Below are 16031 nucleotides of genomic sequence, written 5' to 3' on the forward strand. Positions count from 1 at the left end.
GTGATCGTGACCTGCGCTGTAGTCGGACGTTTAACCGACTGCGCCACCCAGGCGCCCCTTTTTATTTTTTTTTTTTTTTTTTTTTTTTTTTTTTTGGACTGCTTTGACAGACATCTCAAGCCCAGACCTGAGAGCTCCTAGGAACCTGGTCCTGCCTCATGCGACCTCCCAGTCCCCATGGTGGAGGTTCGCCCATGGCTGGCTCGGGAGGGAGCAGCCCCTGGTTCAATGAGGAAAATAGACCACCATGGATACATATTACGGAAGACAGAATACATTATAAGGTTGAGACATTATGCAATTGTGGGAGACACTAGGAAGAAAGATCCAGAAGAGAGGGTTAGAGAAAGTCACTAGACAGGCCCCAAGAACCACTGAGGGAGAAGACAGGACTATGAGAAGTAGAAAGCACAACAGGTTTCAGGAGGCGACACCCCCATAGTGGGAGGCCCTCCAGAGACTAGCGGGGCGGTCTCTACTCAGAATGGGAAGGGTGCAAAGGAACTTTTGGAGGTTGGGTGATCGGCGGGGGGGGGGGGGGCTCCCGAGTCCTGGCAATGTTGTTCAGCAGCAGAGCGGGGATCCTTGGGTCAGAGGGCTGAGAAGGCAGCAGCTGTAAGCGCATAGTCTGTCTCTCCAACGATAATAGCTGTCAAGTGGGGGATGCAAAGCAAGACGACTTTAAATAGCTAAGGTCTGCTTGTTTGGGCTACGTTTAAAATAATTGGAGACAGGGGTGCCTGGGTGGCGCAGTCGGTTAAGCGTCCGACTTCGACCAGGTCACGATCTCGCGGTCCGGGAGTTCGAGCCCCGCGTCGGGCTCTGGGCTGATGGCTCAGAGCCTGGAGCCTGTTTCCGATTCTGTGTCTCCCTCTCTCTCTGCCCCTCGCCTGTTCATGCTCTGTCTCTCTCTGTCCCAAAAATAAATAAACGTTGAAAAAAAAAATTAAAAAAAAAAAATAATTGGAGACATAAATGTGTATCCAGCAAGCTTTTAAGCTGACGGGTCTCACCCTGCAGTGAAGAGTTGAACAACTAGAGGCCAATTCACAAAGGCCAACTGTGGCTTGTTTATAATACAGATTTATACCTGTGACACATCTGTTTTTCTTGTTGATACAACCCTAGGCTTTGAAATGCCACCACGTGGTGTTTTTGTCATTTGGTCGGTAATGCTTCCCCAAAACTGATTTACACCTTGGCTATTCTTAACTGGAGAATTACCTGGATGTGTCACTGTCTGAAGTAACCATGTGGCTATGCAACTAGATTGCCTGGGTCTGTTAGGCCCACAGTGTCACCCGCAAGCCTTACGCTGCACACCGACCGTGTGCCCAGTGGCTGTAGGAGGTCCACAGGGAGCAGGAGACCAAATCCTGTCCCAGGCCTCGGGGAGAGCCAAATAGTCCTGGAATAGTCAACTAAGTGACTATCCGTAACAGTCATGCAAGGTTTGAAGGACAGGTGGAGGTTGCTATCAGGGATATGTGATTGGTGTAGAGTGGGCAGGAATTAGGGTTGGCTTCCCAGAGAGTGTGAGTGTGTATTTGGGGTGTTTAGGCCAGGCCATGGCTGAATGCCGAGAGGAGCTGGTCAGCAGTCTTTCGTCCCAGACTTCTCTCTGGGCCAGAGCTCTCCCATGCACAGGTTTGAGAGCCGCTCTGCGTCTGAGGCCTCCACCTTCCTCGGGGCACCCTGTCCCCTGAGCACTCTGCTCTCTGGGCTCCTTTATATCAGAGAAGGGCGCAAAGATCTAATTCCCAGGCCGTCCACAGAAGCACACCCACCGGCATCACAGGAGGGCAACTGGATTTCAGAGAGTTCACACTTCAGGAGGGCGCTGTGTAGACGACCCTTCCCTTGAATCTCTCCCCTCATCCCACCTCTCCCTGCCCACAGATGCCATCCTTGGGGGCACGCTCCACTGGATCTGCTGGTGCTTGAAGCTGGGCGTGCTTTCCCCTGGTCAAGGCTGTCCAGAGACAGAGAGGGTGGCCTTTTTGGATGGTGACCTCCTTATCCCCTCCCCCACCCCTTGGCCAGGTTGGCGGACCTCACGGAACAGCACCAGGAAGAACTGGCCACCATGAAGGCTCTGGATGCGGGCACTGCCTTCACACCGGCCCTGAAGACCCACGTGGGCACGTCCATCCAGAGCTTCCGCTACTTTGCTGGCTGGTGCGACATAATTCAGGTGGGGCTGAGGCTCTTGCCCACCAAGTGAGAGCTCACACAGGCAAGCTGGGCTCAGCTGGAAACTCCAGGGCAGTGTGTTAGCCGATAGGCTGCATAACAAATGACCCCAGTTTATTGGTCTACAACAACCATCAGCTCACATTTCTGCAGATGGGGCGTTCAGGTCAGGCTTGGCTGGGTTCCATGCCAGGATTTCACAAGGTCAGTGCCAAGGTGTAGCCAGGCTGGGCTGTATCTGGAGCTCTGGGGAGACGCTGCCTGCAGGCCTGTTCAGGTGTTGGAGAACTCAGCTCCTGTTGTTGTGAGACTGAAGGTCCAGGTCCTTGCTGGCTGCTGGCTGAGGCTAACGCAGGCCCTGCTCTGGCCTCACTCGGGCCCCCCACTCCCCTTGCCTTTCTCAGGCTTGGCATCCTTCAGATTCTCTTAAACTGGAGAAAACTCGGCCTTTATGGAGGCTCCCGAGGTCATGCTGGGACCATTTGCGTTGTCTCCCTATCCTAAGGTCAACTGTGCCATCCTGCACCTTTGCAGGAGGGGTAGCTCACCACCTCCTGGATCCCAGGGATCAGGATGTGACCTTGGGAGCCGTTTCCAGAGGTTCGCCCACCGGAGGCAGGGATGGGTCAACCCTTCCCCAGAGATACCCATCACCAACAGGTTCATTGGGGTCTCTGCCAGAAATGGGCTCCACGCCTCTTATCCTCTCCATGGGGCTGAGAGGTGCAGGCCAAGCACAGTCTGGCTGCCCAGGGGGAAGGGGAAGGAAACCATGGAGCCCCCTACCAGTGACTCCCTTTGCTTCTTCCGGGGCTCCACCATCCCCATCGACCAGGCCAGACCAAGCCACAACCTGGCCTTGACCGGGAAGGAGCCTATTGGGTGAGTCACAGCGCCGGGCAGAGACTCACCACACACTATGCACTTTTCGCGTGATTCGTGGTGTGAGTGCTCATCCCTTGTTCACGCACCTATCAAACACTATTTATTCACCGATTACTACATGCCATACATTCCAGGTGCGGGATATACAACAATGATAAAACTGATGGCAATGCCTGCCCTCGGGGGACTTAGATTCCAGCAAATAAAACGGCTTTCACATTTCAAGTACCTGCTCTGTGCCAAGCACCGTTTCAATGACCTTATAAGTGTAATTTTACTTAATCCCCACAATAGCCGTGTATCAGTCAGGGTCATAGTGGGAAACAGAGGGCACACCTGAAAAATTTTGTCTGCAAAGATTATAACGATGAATATGCAGAAAATTAAGAACTACAGGGCACCCAGGAGCAGTGTAAAAATAGTAGAGAAATAGACAAAGGATAGGAACCAGTGCTCAACAGGAGACCGACACCTGCCCAATCAACATAGAAAAGACTAGGAATTGGGGACATGATGTTAAACCCAGAAGTGAGGGGCCTCGCCTCACCATCAGACGGTCCCAAGGCCTAGGGAGAGAGAAGCCCCCTCACACTGCCTGGGGTGGGACAGAGGGTCCACCTTTGTGAAAGGCAACCTGGCAGTGACTGTTCAGTCCCCAGATTTGGGGCCTTGAGAGCAAAACCCTGCACAACCCGTGCTGAACTCTGCGGCCTCCTAACCGGGGCTTGGCGCGTGGCTGTGCGAAGGCCTGGGGCAGAGAGAGCTGTGGGGACCGCGTGGAACAGCTCCAGGAGAGACTCGTGTGAGGGAAGCACACTGACGAATGCCCTCTAAAATCGTCAAATGTGCGCCAGAGGCCCAGAGTGGTCAGCACCCAGCAGGCATTCCCACCTACCCTGTGCCCCTTGCAACGTGGGGCCTCTGGGATCCACCAGCAGGGACCTCACCTCCCTGTGGATGGTGGTCAAGGGCACTCAGCTTCTTTGGGAATGTGGGGGGGGGGGGTGTCAGAAGGAGAACGTGTTCAGCTGTCATTTGCATTGACAGAAATGAGTACAGAGAAGACACCAGGTCCTGAAGGACAGGCCTGCTGGTGAGGGCAGCCCCTGTCGGGGGAGTGGGCTGAGGACGCAGGAAAACCCTGTCCTGTAGCCCCCAGAGAGGGGGCAGCCTGGGGGGGATGTGGCATTGACCCCAGGGCAAGGGTTCCCACCCAGCCTCTCCCCCAGAGGACACAATAGGTAGGCCCAGGACAGGCCCCCACAACAAGGAACAACCCTGCCAAGACGTCAGAGTGTAGAGTGAGAGCCCTGCATAGCCCGTGTGCTTGGAGCCCCTTCCTCGGGCACAGACCTTGAGAAGGGCTGGGCAGGGGGCCACCTGGCTGCCAGTCACGGGAATCTGCATGGTCACTGCTCCTGCAGATGCCTCCCGAGAAGTCTGTCCCCATCAGGCTGAGGAGGACACTGATGCAGAGCCTCCCAGGGAGTTGGGGGACTGGGAAAGTGGTCCCTATATGGGCGGGTTGATGCATCCGCTTGTGCTGCCGTAACAAAGTACTGAAACGAAGAGACTCAAGCAGCACACACCTGTTGCCTCAGCATTCCGGGGCTGGAAGTTCCAGATTCAGGTGTCAGAGTGTTGGTTTCTTCTGAGGGTATGAGGGAGAATCCGCTCCAGGCGTCTCCCCCAGCTTCTGGTGGCTTACCGGCGATCTTGGGTGTTCCCCGATCTCTGCCCTCATGTTCACTTGGCGTCCTCGTGCATGTCTGTCTGTTCACATGGCTCTGTTTTTTGAAGGACATCAGTCCTATTGGGCTAGGTGCACACCCTATTTCAGTATGACCTTATCTTACCTAAGTACATCTGGGATGGCCCAATTTCCAAATAAGGGTGTTCTGGAGTTAGGATTGCAACTGAATTTTGGGGAGTACAGTTCAGCTATGACAGTGGGACTTCATGACGTCTTTTCTCCTTTGGAGCCCCCACAACCCTGATGACCTCACCCTCTTCCCTGGACACACTCACCGTGCTCCCTCCGCCTTCTCGTCCTGTTGGGTCTGCTGGGTGTACGTGGGGGTGGGGAGCGGCTCTCCAAACCCCTGAGTGCACCCTGTTGTTCCCGGGATGCTGTGCTGGTCCCCAGATTGTCCTGACCTCAGCCTTCACACACGCTCTTCCCCCGTCCTGGGTTCAGCTAAGTCCTCTTTAGGGAAACATTCTGTGGTGATGATGATCATGAATATGATGAAGAAAACAAATTAGGCAGCCTGAGCAGCTCTGTGTGGACCGGCTCACTAATTGTCTGACACGGACGAAGACAGTGCCCTGGGTTTTACAGGAGTCAGGGGAAAGCGGGGCCTCATGCCTGCTGGGACCACACGTGTCACCATTAGGCCCCCCCGGGATCATGAGGGGCTTCCCTTTGATGGAGACACTGCTCAACCAGAGGCTTTCTCTGGGACCAAGGGGCACACTGATGCTGGGTACCATCTCTTAAGGCAAAGCAGACAAGCCTTGTTAGGCCTCCCCAGCTGACGGCTTCCTTTTCTCCATGGGACTACACCCTGGCCTCTCACTCAAGAGGATCCTCGCCAACTTCCCCCTGGCCCACCCATTTCCAACTCTCTCCCATGTTCTCTCTGCCCACCTGGGTGATCCCTGGCCTTCCCCCTGCCTGCTGTCAACCCCTCACTGCCTGGTGTCCTGCCTGCTGGACTGTCCTCAGGCAGGTCTGACAGTTCTGGTGAGAAACCACGTTCCCTGGCATTGTGCCCTGCTAGGAAGAGGGGCTGTTGCCACGCCGGACATGCTGCCCCATCAGGGACTGGAAGGCCAGGGGTGAGCTCTCTCAGGGGGACCTTGGGCACCATATCAAGATGCTTGGAGTGGAACGGGTGTCAGGCTTGGGGAGAGGAAGCAGTCGGCAGGTGCAGTGTGGCACCCAGGCCGAGTGGAGAGACGAAGACCCACTTCTTTGTGCCACAGGGTCTGTGGTATCGTCATCCCCTGGAACTACCCCCTGATGATGCTCTCCTGGAAGACGGCTGCCTGCCTGGCGGCTGGGAACACAGTGGCGATCAAGCCTGCCCCGGGTGGGTCTGGGCGTGTTCCAGGTGGGGCCTATGGACTGTAGAGGAGGAGACGGGTGCCCCGTTGGGCCCTCTGCCCACCCAGGACTGGTACCTCCTCAAGGGAGGAAGGGTACTGCTGATGAGGGCTGGCCTTCCATGGGCTTTGCTCACAGAGGCGGGGGGCAGCACGCAGCAGGGGTAAGTGTGGGCTGTAGGCAGCGTCCGTTCATTCGACCATGGGGTGGCTGAGTCAGGTCAGCCGTGTGTGTACCTGCAGCTACTTGGTGAGCAGAGTTAGGGAGTCTCCCACAGGCACCAGCCCTCTGGATTTGGGGGAGCAGAAACCCTGTTTGGTATCCCTTGTTCAGGCCTCATACTCTGAGAAAGCTTTGGTGCCTTATTTGGCTTCAGCGCCTGGAAGTCCTGGAGGGAGCAAGGAGTTGTGGGATTTGTGCACCTGCACCCACGCCCCCCGCCCCCCCCCCCAGCCCCTCACACAGAAGCTGCACAGGTAGATGTCAGGGTCACTCAGGCAGGCTGGAAGGGCCTGAGCAGGGTCCCCTGGGGATGAGGACACCCCCTGCACGAGCCTCAGCTTCTTCGCCTGTGTACTTAATGTAACAGCCTGTCCCCTGCCTGCCCCCAGGGGTGTTAGGGGCTGAAGGCAAGATGCTCCATCATGTGGCTCTGGACAGCGTGCCCAGGAGGTCTCCTGGCTGCTCTGGGGCAACTTGGCTCCAAGAAAGTTACAATTTAAAATCCTGCAATAGCGACAGCTAGCATTTACGGTATTCACCCTGCGGCAGCATTTTAGTGCGTAACAAATTATACGAAAATTTAAAATTTGCGTACATTCGCTTATTTGAGCATGGCAGCAACCCATAACCTCTCGCGTTATTGGGGTTTGCTGTGCACAGATCCAGGAATTGTCCCTAGAAGGCCCGGTAGCAGGCCTGTGCCCTCCCAGGGCCAGCACCCCACAGATTTTGTGGCTCAGCCTAAGACCACGTGGTGGGCGGGGCACAGCCCAACCTTTAGAAGGAAGATCACCTGGGTTAGAAGAGGAACCACTGCTCACAGGGCTGGGGAGGGCAACGGCCTCCAGCCACGAGGTGGTAGTTAGAACCTCGCACCCACCAGGGAGCACTGGGCACCGCCTGGCACTGAGGTGCTTCCAGGCAGTCCTGGATCGCTCCATGCCCTGAAGGAAGAAGGTATGAACATTCAGGAAGGGGCCAGTCCTGGCTACAAGGCTGGAGCCTGCCAGGAGAAGGCACTAGAAGACACAGGAGGGAGCAGGCCTTACTCCCACTTTCCACTGGAGCTGTGGGGAAGCTGCCTGGGTTGGTAGTACCCGCTAGGATGGGGCTTTCCCCGGAGGGTCCTCTTGCCATGACTGCTTCTCCCTGCTTGCTACCTCGGCTGCTGGGAGAGGAAGGCAGAACCCCACTTTCCGGTCCTTCCTGACCCAGTCTTCTCTGCCTTCCCAGGTGACTCCACTCACAGCCTTGAAGTTTACAGATTTGACCTTGAAGGCTGACATGGCCAAGGGCGTAGTCAACATCCTCCTTGGATCTGGTAAGGGGTGTGGACAGGGGCATGTGGGGGCACCAGGGCTCCAGGAAGTCAGAGATGCACTTGATCAGAACAGGGCTTGCTGCATGATGTGATCCAGTGGGGAAGAGTGATCAGGGGCCCAGCGATCCAGTGGGGGTGGCCAGCCTGGTGGGGAGGTGGCCCTCTCCCAGGGTGGGAGAGACCCAGATCTGGAAGGGTTCTTGCTTTCAAATCTTTCCCCAATTTTTTCCCACTCTTTTTTGTGTGTTTATACGTGTTCTGGAATAAATTACATAACTTGGGATCATTATATTTAAGAGACTGTAGAACATTCTAGGCTTAGAGCATGTATGGAGGTATTACATAAAGTTGCTTATTTAGTTTCTTCTGTGGTTAGTGGTCTAGTTTATTGGAAATGTTGTCCCTTGTCGCGTACATTTAAAATACATTGGCATAGAGTTGTATCAATAATTTCTTATAATTGGTTCCTTTTTTGATTCTCCCTTTGATTGCTATAATACTTGGTTATACTTTTCATTTTTCTTGCTCTGTTAAAATTGATTAAATTTGTGAAAAGTTCTTGTTTATCCCTGTACTCCTCTCAAAACACAAAACACAACAAAATCGCTCTCAAATTACTTTACCCATCCCATAGCTATTCTGTCTTATTTTTTCCGCATTTATCGTTTTTATTTCCTTCTGTGTTCTCCTATGTGCTTTTGTGGTAACTTTTCGAGTTGAAAGTTTAATTCATTTATATTTTTTGCCATTTAAAGGCAAGCATTGAAAGAGAACTTTGGCGACACCTCATGCTTTTTGATTAATATTTTCATTATTATAAATGCCCCCATGTATTTCTATAATAGTTTTTGTCTTCATGTTTGCTTCGTCTGATATGAGCATAACTACTCTAGCTTTCATGTGGATTTTGTCTGCATGATGTATTGTTTTCAATCCTTTACTTGCAACATATTTATATCTGATGTCTCCTTGGAGAGCATATATGTGGATCTTGTTTTTTTGTTTTTTTTTTTTTCAACGTTTATTTATTTTTGGGACAGAGAGAGACAGAGCATGAACGGGCGAGGGACAGAGAGAGAGGGAGACCCAGAATCGGAAACAGGCTCCAGGCTCTGAGCCATCAGCCTAGAGCCCGACGCGGGGCTCGAACTCCCGGACCTCGAGATCGTGACCTGGCTGAAGTCGGACGCTCAACCGACTGCGCCACCCAGGCGCCCCATATATGTGGATTTTGTTTTAATCCAGTGTGAGAGTCTCTGAATTTCTGACTGGATCATTTAATCCATTCACATGTACTGTGATTATTGACATAGTGGGTTTATGTCTGCCATTTATTTTTACTTTCTGTGTCTCCTGTCTTTTGTTTCTATTTCTCTTTTATGGCTTTCTATATGTTACTGAATATTTTCTAGTGGAACATTTTAATTCTTCTAATGATTTTTTTTCACAATAGAATTTTTAGGTATTTTCCTAGTGGTTTCTCTAGGATTTGCCATACACTTCTTCAGTTATCAGAAAATACTTCAGTTTTATGATAATGTATTTCCAGGAAAATATACAAATACTATTCCTCCATAGATCTAGGACCTCTGTGCTGTTATACCACATATTTTTGTGCACCCATCACGTTGATATATGTTACAATCGCAATAGTACATTGCTATAACTTTATATAATTTTATGTCTATGAGAGAAGTTAAAGAGAAAGGGGAGTAAATATATAATTACATAGTTTGCTATCTTATCCTTATTGAGATTACTGGTTCTTTTCATTTGTTCCTGTTGTTGAATTACTCTGGTATCACTTCCTTACCCCTTTTCGGTTTTGCTCCCGCCTACCTCCTTTCTGATTATTTTCAAATATATTTCACTTGTATCTGTTGTAAATCCAACAATACACTTATGTACACATTGTTTTTATACAATTGCTTTTTAAATCGCTTAAGGAAAGAAAGACACCATGCATTTTAAGCTGTCTTTTATAATTATATAATTACCTTTCCTGGCACTCTCTGATGAATTTAAGTCCCTGTCAGAGTCACTTGCTTCCAGCTTCAGAACTTCCTTCAATATTGGTCATAAGGTGGGTCTGTTAACAACAAATTATCTAAGTTGTTGTTTATCTGGAAATGCCTTTATGTTTTGCTTTTATTTTTTGAAAGACAACTTGGCTAAATATAAGATTCTTGGTTGACCGTTTTGTTATCTCTCAGTATTTGGAATACATCATCCCACTACCTTTTAGGCTCTATTGTTTCTGATGAGCAATCAGATGTTTCTGTTAATCTTATTGGGGTTCCTTTATATACAATTCGTCATTTTTCACTTGTCTTTTGGCGATGACAATTTCAAAGCTTGGAAGTGTGTTGAAATAGAGAGGTGGATTCTAGTGGTCTATTTAAATCATGGATCTGGGGGCGCCTGGGTGGCGCAGTCGGTTAACCGTCCGACTTCAGCCAGGTCACGATCTCACGGTCCGTGAGTTCGAGCCCCGCGTCAGGCTCTGGGCTGATGGCTCAGAGCCTGGAGCCTGTTTCTGATTCTGTGTCTCCCTCTCTCTCTGCCCCTTCCCCGTTCATGCTCTCTCTCTCTCTCTCTGTCCCAAAAATAAATAAACGTTGGAAAAAAAAAAACTTATAAAAACGAACACCAAAAAAACAAATAATCAACTTAAAAATGGTCACAAGGCAGGAATAGCCATTTTCTGAAAAAGAGAGAGAGATAGCTAACAGACACATGGAAAGATGCTAAAATCGCTCACCATTCATTCTTTTTTAAAAAAATTTTAATGTGTATTTACTTTTTTTTTTTTCAACGTTTATTTATTTTTGGGACAGAGAGAGACAGAGCATGAACGGGGGAGGGGCAGAGAGAGAGGGAGACCCAGAATCGGAAACAGGCTCCAGGCTCTGAGCCATCAGCCCAGAGCCCGATGCGGGGCTCGAACTCACGGACCGCGAGATCATGACCTGGCTGAAGTCGGACGCTTAACCGACTGCGCCACCCAGGCGCCCCAGTGTATTTACTTTTGAGAGAGAGAGACAGAGGAGTGAGTGGGGGAGGGGCAGAGAGAGAGGGAGACATAGAATCTGAGGCAGCCTCCAGGCTCTGAGCAAGAGGTCAGCACAGAGCCTGATGAGGGGCTCACACCCATGAACTGTGAGATCATGATCTGAGCCGAAGTCGGACGCTCAGCCGACTGAGCCACCCAGACGCCCCCCAAAGGTTTTAGACTGCTGTGTTCTCATTATTATTTGTTTCCACATATTTTTCATTATGTTTTTAAATTTCTTATCTGGCCCATTTATTCTTTAGCAGTATGTTGTTTAACATTCACGTATTTGTGGTTTTTCAAAAAAAAAATTGTGGCTGACTTCCAGTTTCATAGCATGGTGGTTAGAAAATAATCATGGTATTATCTAAATCTTTTTGTACTTATTGAGACCTTATTTGTGACCTAGTACGTGATCCTCCCTGGAGAATGTCCCATGTGCAGTTGAAAAGAATGTGTAGTCTGCTTCTTTAATATGGATAGTTCTGAATATATCAGCTAAATCCATCTGGTCCAGGTGTGTCTTTCATAGCCAGTATTACCTTGTTGATTTCTGCTTAGATTATTTGTCCACAGCTGTAATTGTAAAATACTATTAATGAGTTCCTTTGTATTTGTTATTGTTCTATGTATTTGAGTGTTTCAATTTGGGCATAAATATTTACAATTGGTAGATCTTTTTGTTAGTTAGACCTCTTTATTATGATAGAGAGACCTTATTCATCTCTTATTAGCCTTTGGTTTAAAATCTAGTTTCTCTAATATAAGTATTGTTCCTCTGGCTTTCTTTTGACATCCATTTTCATGATAAATATGTCTCCATCCCTTTACTTCCAATGTGCAGGTGTCTTTAGGTATAAAATGATTCTCTTAAAGGCAGCATATTGATGGGTGGTGTTTTTCTTATGCATTCTCACATCCTATGTCTCTTGATTGGAGCATGTAGTCTACATTCAGAGTGACTATTGACAGTTATTAATTTACTGCCATGTTTGTTTTGTCATTGCTTATGGAGATTTTCTCTTTTTCCTTCTAGTCTTTGTTGTTTTTGTCTTTCTCACTCAAAGAATTCCCTTTTACTATTTCTTGAAGGTCTGGTTTAATGCTCATGAACCAATATAGTTTTGTTTGTCAGGGAAACTATTTATCTCTTCTATTCTGAATGACAGCCTTCATGTATAGAGTATTCTCAGCTGCATTTTTTTCCCATTCAGTGTGTTGAATATATCATGCCACTCCCTTCTGCTGGCCTGGTTTCTGTGGGGGAAGTCTGCTATTACATCATTTGTCTTTCCTTATAGGTTGGACTTCTTTTTTCTTCTACTTTCAGGATGTTTTTATTATCTCTATATTTTACAAATTTTATCACAATATGTATTTGATTTTGGCTTGTTTTGTTGAATTTGATGGGGCTTCTCTATATCTTTTGGATTTGGATGTCTCAGATTATGGAAGTCTTCAGCTATAATTTCTTTTTGGTGCAATTGTAAATGGGATTTTTTATCTTTCTGCTACATCATCATGAGTATAGAAATGAACAGATTCCTGCATTATAATTGTGTATTCTATACCTTTATTGAATTAATTTTCAATTCCAATGGTTTCTTGGTGGATTCATTAAGGTTTTTTATATAGTGTCATATCATCTGCAAAGAGTAAGTTTTCATTCTCCCTTACCATGTTGGATGACTTTTCTTTCTTTTTTCTTGTCCTATTGCTATGTTTACCACTTTTTGTATTATGTTGAACAAAGGTGGTAAAAGTAGATATTTGTACTTCCTTCCTGATCGTAGAGGAAAGGTTTTCACTTTGTCACCATTGAGTATGTTAGCATGTTTTATTTTTATATATGGCCATTTTCATGTTGAGGTATATACTTTCTAAACCCACTTTGTTGAGTTGTTAAAATGAACAGATGATGTATCTTGTCAAATGCTTTGCCACATCTGTAGAGATGATCGTATGGTTTTTACCCTTCATCTTTTTAAATATGATTTATAAAATTGTTTTACCTGTGAATTGTGAACCACCCATGCATTCCTAAAATAAATCACAGTGGATTGTGATTAATGATGTTTACGTTTTAGGGGCGCCTGGGTGGCTCTGTCGGTTAAGTGTCTGACTTCAGCTTCAGGTCATGATCTCACAGTTTGTGAGCCATTTGCTGAAGGGGAGTTGGTGCGAACATCTCTATGGATTTGTATAACTCCCCAGTGCATTCTCCATTTTCAGAGCAGAAAGAAGATGTCTACAAAGGTTTCTACAAGTGCACCCATGGTCCACCTTCAGCTTCACTGTCCTGTGACGTCCTCACAACCCTGTTTCTGGTGAGTTTATCAGGGGCATCGCTCAACTGTACCTGTCTCAGCCCCTCCAGTCCTCCACCCTGCAGTCTGGTCCTCCCACTGCTCCCACACTGAGGGGCGTGCAGCAAGAACAAGCTAAACTCATCTTCAGGATTCCCATGTGGAGCTGAAGTGTCTGACTTTGAGAAGTGGTTATAGACATCACTTCCATTTCAGGAAAACCATTCCTTGCAGGAAAGGGTCAGGGTTAATTTTGGAAAAACACAAAAAACAAAAACAAAAAAACTTCCCAAAGATATGTTTTACTTAGCCCATAATGAATGGGTTCCCCCATCTTTGGGACCAGACTGATGGAATATTGGGGAAAGTGTTCTGGTAGGGACATATTTGGGTTGAAATGACTGATCCATACATTGGGAGGTACAAGGATATTCCCCTCATTCTGTCTAATTGGGGTGATCTGAAAAGTCAACTTACTCCAGCCATTCTGTGTCGCTGTGTTCTCCAGTGTAAGTGAAGATGCTGGTTTTGCCTAAAGAGAGGAAGAATTAACCTGTCAGGAAACAAGCACATGGGGCATGGTCCCCAGAAAAGGCTGGACTAGGGATGGAAATGGCCTTGGGTGTATGCCTGAAGGAAGAACATGAGACCCCGGGTCCTGTAATTAATAGTGAGTGTTCCACATCTTCTAGAGTGCCAAGGTGAATGTCAGAGGACCCCACTCCTGTCCCAAGTTTATGCAGAGAGAGGGAGGGACTGGCCTTGAGGTTGCCAGATGAGCTGACCACCAGCACATTCCTCTGTGACTCCACTGTGGTGGTGGGCATGAGGCAAAGGTCATTCCCAAGCAGGCATTCGGGAAGTGTGGCTAGAGTGGATGTGTCATGTCTCACACAAGTCAGCACACCAGTTCAGGTCTCACTCCTCTATCTGACCTGGCTCCCTTTGGCAGGTCTTGGGGGGGATGATATTTAGGCTAAAGACACCAGTAAGAGGAGCCAATTTGATGTAAGCTTTGAGCAAGCCCAACATCAATGACAACCATCCCATTAAAACCAATCATTACCTACTTCCACTAGAATAAACTAAACTTCTCAAATGCCCTCAACACACACACAGAACACACTTTTCCTCAATAATTCCCACTGTCAACCAGACTTTTGGTCTTTACAAGTACTTATCATTCCATCTTTGGAAATACATTTGGCAAACAATGTGTTTTAGCTACCCTATGCACTCATCATTGCCTGTAGAGAAGAAAGCCACGATGATGTGACTTTCCACACAGGTTGCCCTGTATCTTCCCAGCTGTGTCTGGCCAGGGCTCACTGTGCTCCTTCTGGTTTGGGCACAGAACTGGGGCTGCATTTGGTAGTCACAGTCTTATTGACCCACCACTTGCTAACACACCAGATTTAAGAACATCCAGAGTCTTATGACACACCGCAAATATGAAAGATGAATAATTAAGAACACTCGCCAAATAAAAGCCCAGAGAAATGTCATCTTGAATATGTCACACGATTCACAGACCCTCAACGCCAATGATGACCTAGGTGTTAGGATTCCCAATGGATGTGAAAGGAGACATCGTTAAAAAAATGCTTTAGCAAGCAATTACAAATGTGTTTGAAACAATTGAGAATAAGTCTCAGGAAAGGAACAAAGGTGTAAAGAAGTACATAATCAACAACTACAACTGAAAAGTATAATGACTACAATTTTTAAAACACATACACACACACACACACACACACACACACACACAACACAAAGAATAAAACCCAATATTTATGTCACAGGAATCTCAGAAAGAGAAAATATAAAAAAGTGGGGACCAAAAATATATTTCAAGAGAAAAATCAAAAAATTGTTTCGGGAAAACATGGCTGATCTCCCAAATTTGACAAAAGATGTGAACCTAATGATCTAAGAAAATGAGTAAATACCAAAGAGTTGAAACCTCAAGAAACCCACCAAGAAACATGCCATGGACTACACTATGCTCCCACCCCATTCACAATTTTCCAGTTCTATCCCCATAAGCTTGTATGTGGGGCCTTGGAAGATAATGAGGTTATCTTAGGTCATGATGAAGTTAGCATGCTTACAAGGAGAGATGCCAGAAAGATGCACACATACAGAGAGAGGTCATGTGAGCACAAAGCCAGAAGGTGGCCATCTGCAAGCCAAGAAGATGAGTCTCCCCAGAACGTGACCACACGGGTGCCCTTGTTGGATTTCTACCCTAGACAACTGTAAGAAAGTGCATTATGGATATTTAGCCATTGGCTTAAACTTAGTGCATTTTTACACTTTGCAATAAAGCAAGATTCAGAAACTAAAATACATGGTGAATTGGACTTTATCAAGATTAAAACATTTTGCTCTTTTCAAGAGCCTGTTAGCTAACTTAATATAACATATAATTATATTAATTATATAAATAATTATAATAATATATATAATTATAATTATTATAATTATATGAATAATAAATACAATCATTATAATTATATTAATTATATAAATAATAAATATAATAATTATAATTATAATTATTATAATATAACATAAATTATATTAAAAATAATGTAAGGGGCGCCTGAGTGGCTCGGTCCACTAAGTGTCCGACTTCAACTGAGGTCAAGATCTCCTTGTTCATGAGTTCGAGCCCCGCATCAGTCTCTGTGCTGACAGCTCAGAGCCTGGAGCCTGCTTCAGATTCTGTGTCTCCCTCTCTCTCTGCCCCTCACCCACTTGCACTCTGTCTCTCTCAAAAAAATAAATAAATAAACATTAAAAAAATATCCTGTTAATAGGATAAAAATACAAGCTCTACACTAGGCGAACATGTTTGCAAAGCACACATGTGACAAAGAACTTGTATCTATCTGCACAGTATAAAAAAATTCAGAATGCAACAAAAGGTAACAAGAAATA

This window comes from Herpailurus yagouaroundi, unplaced genomic scaffold, assembly GCF_014898765.1.
Source record: "Herpailurus yagouaroundi ecotype Mexico unplaced genomic scaffold, PumYag 165, whole genome shotgun sequence".
Classification (NCBI taxonomy): Eukaryota; Metazoa; Chordata; class Mammalia; order Carnivora; family Felidae; genus Herpailurus; species Herpailurus yagouaroundi.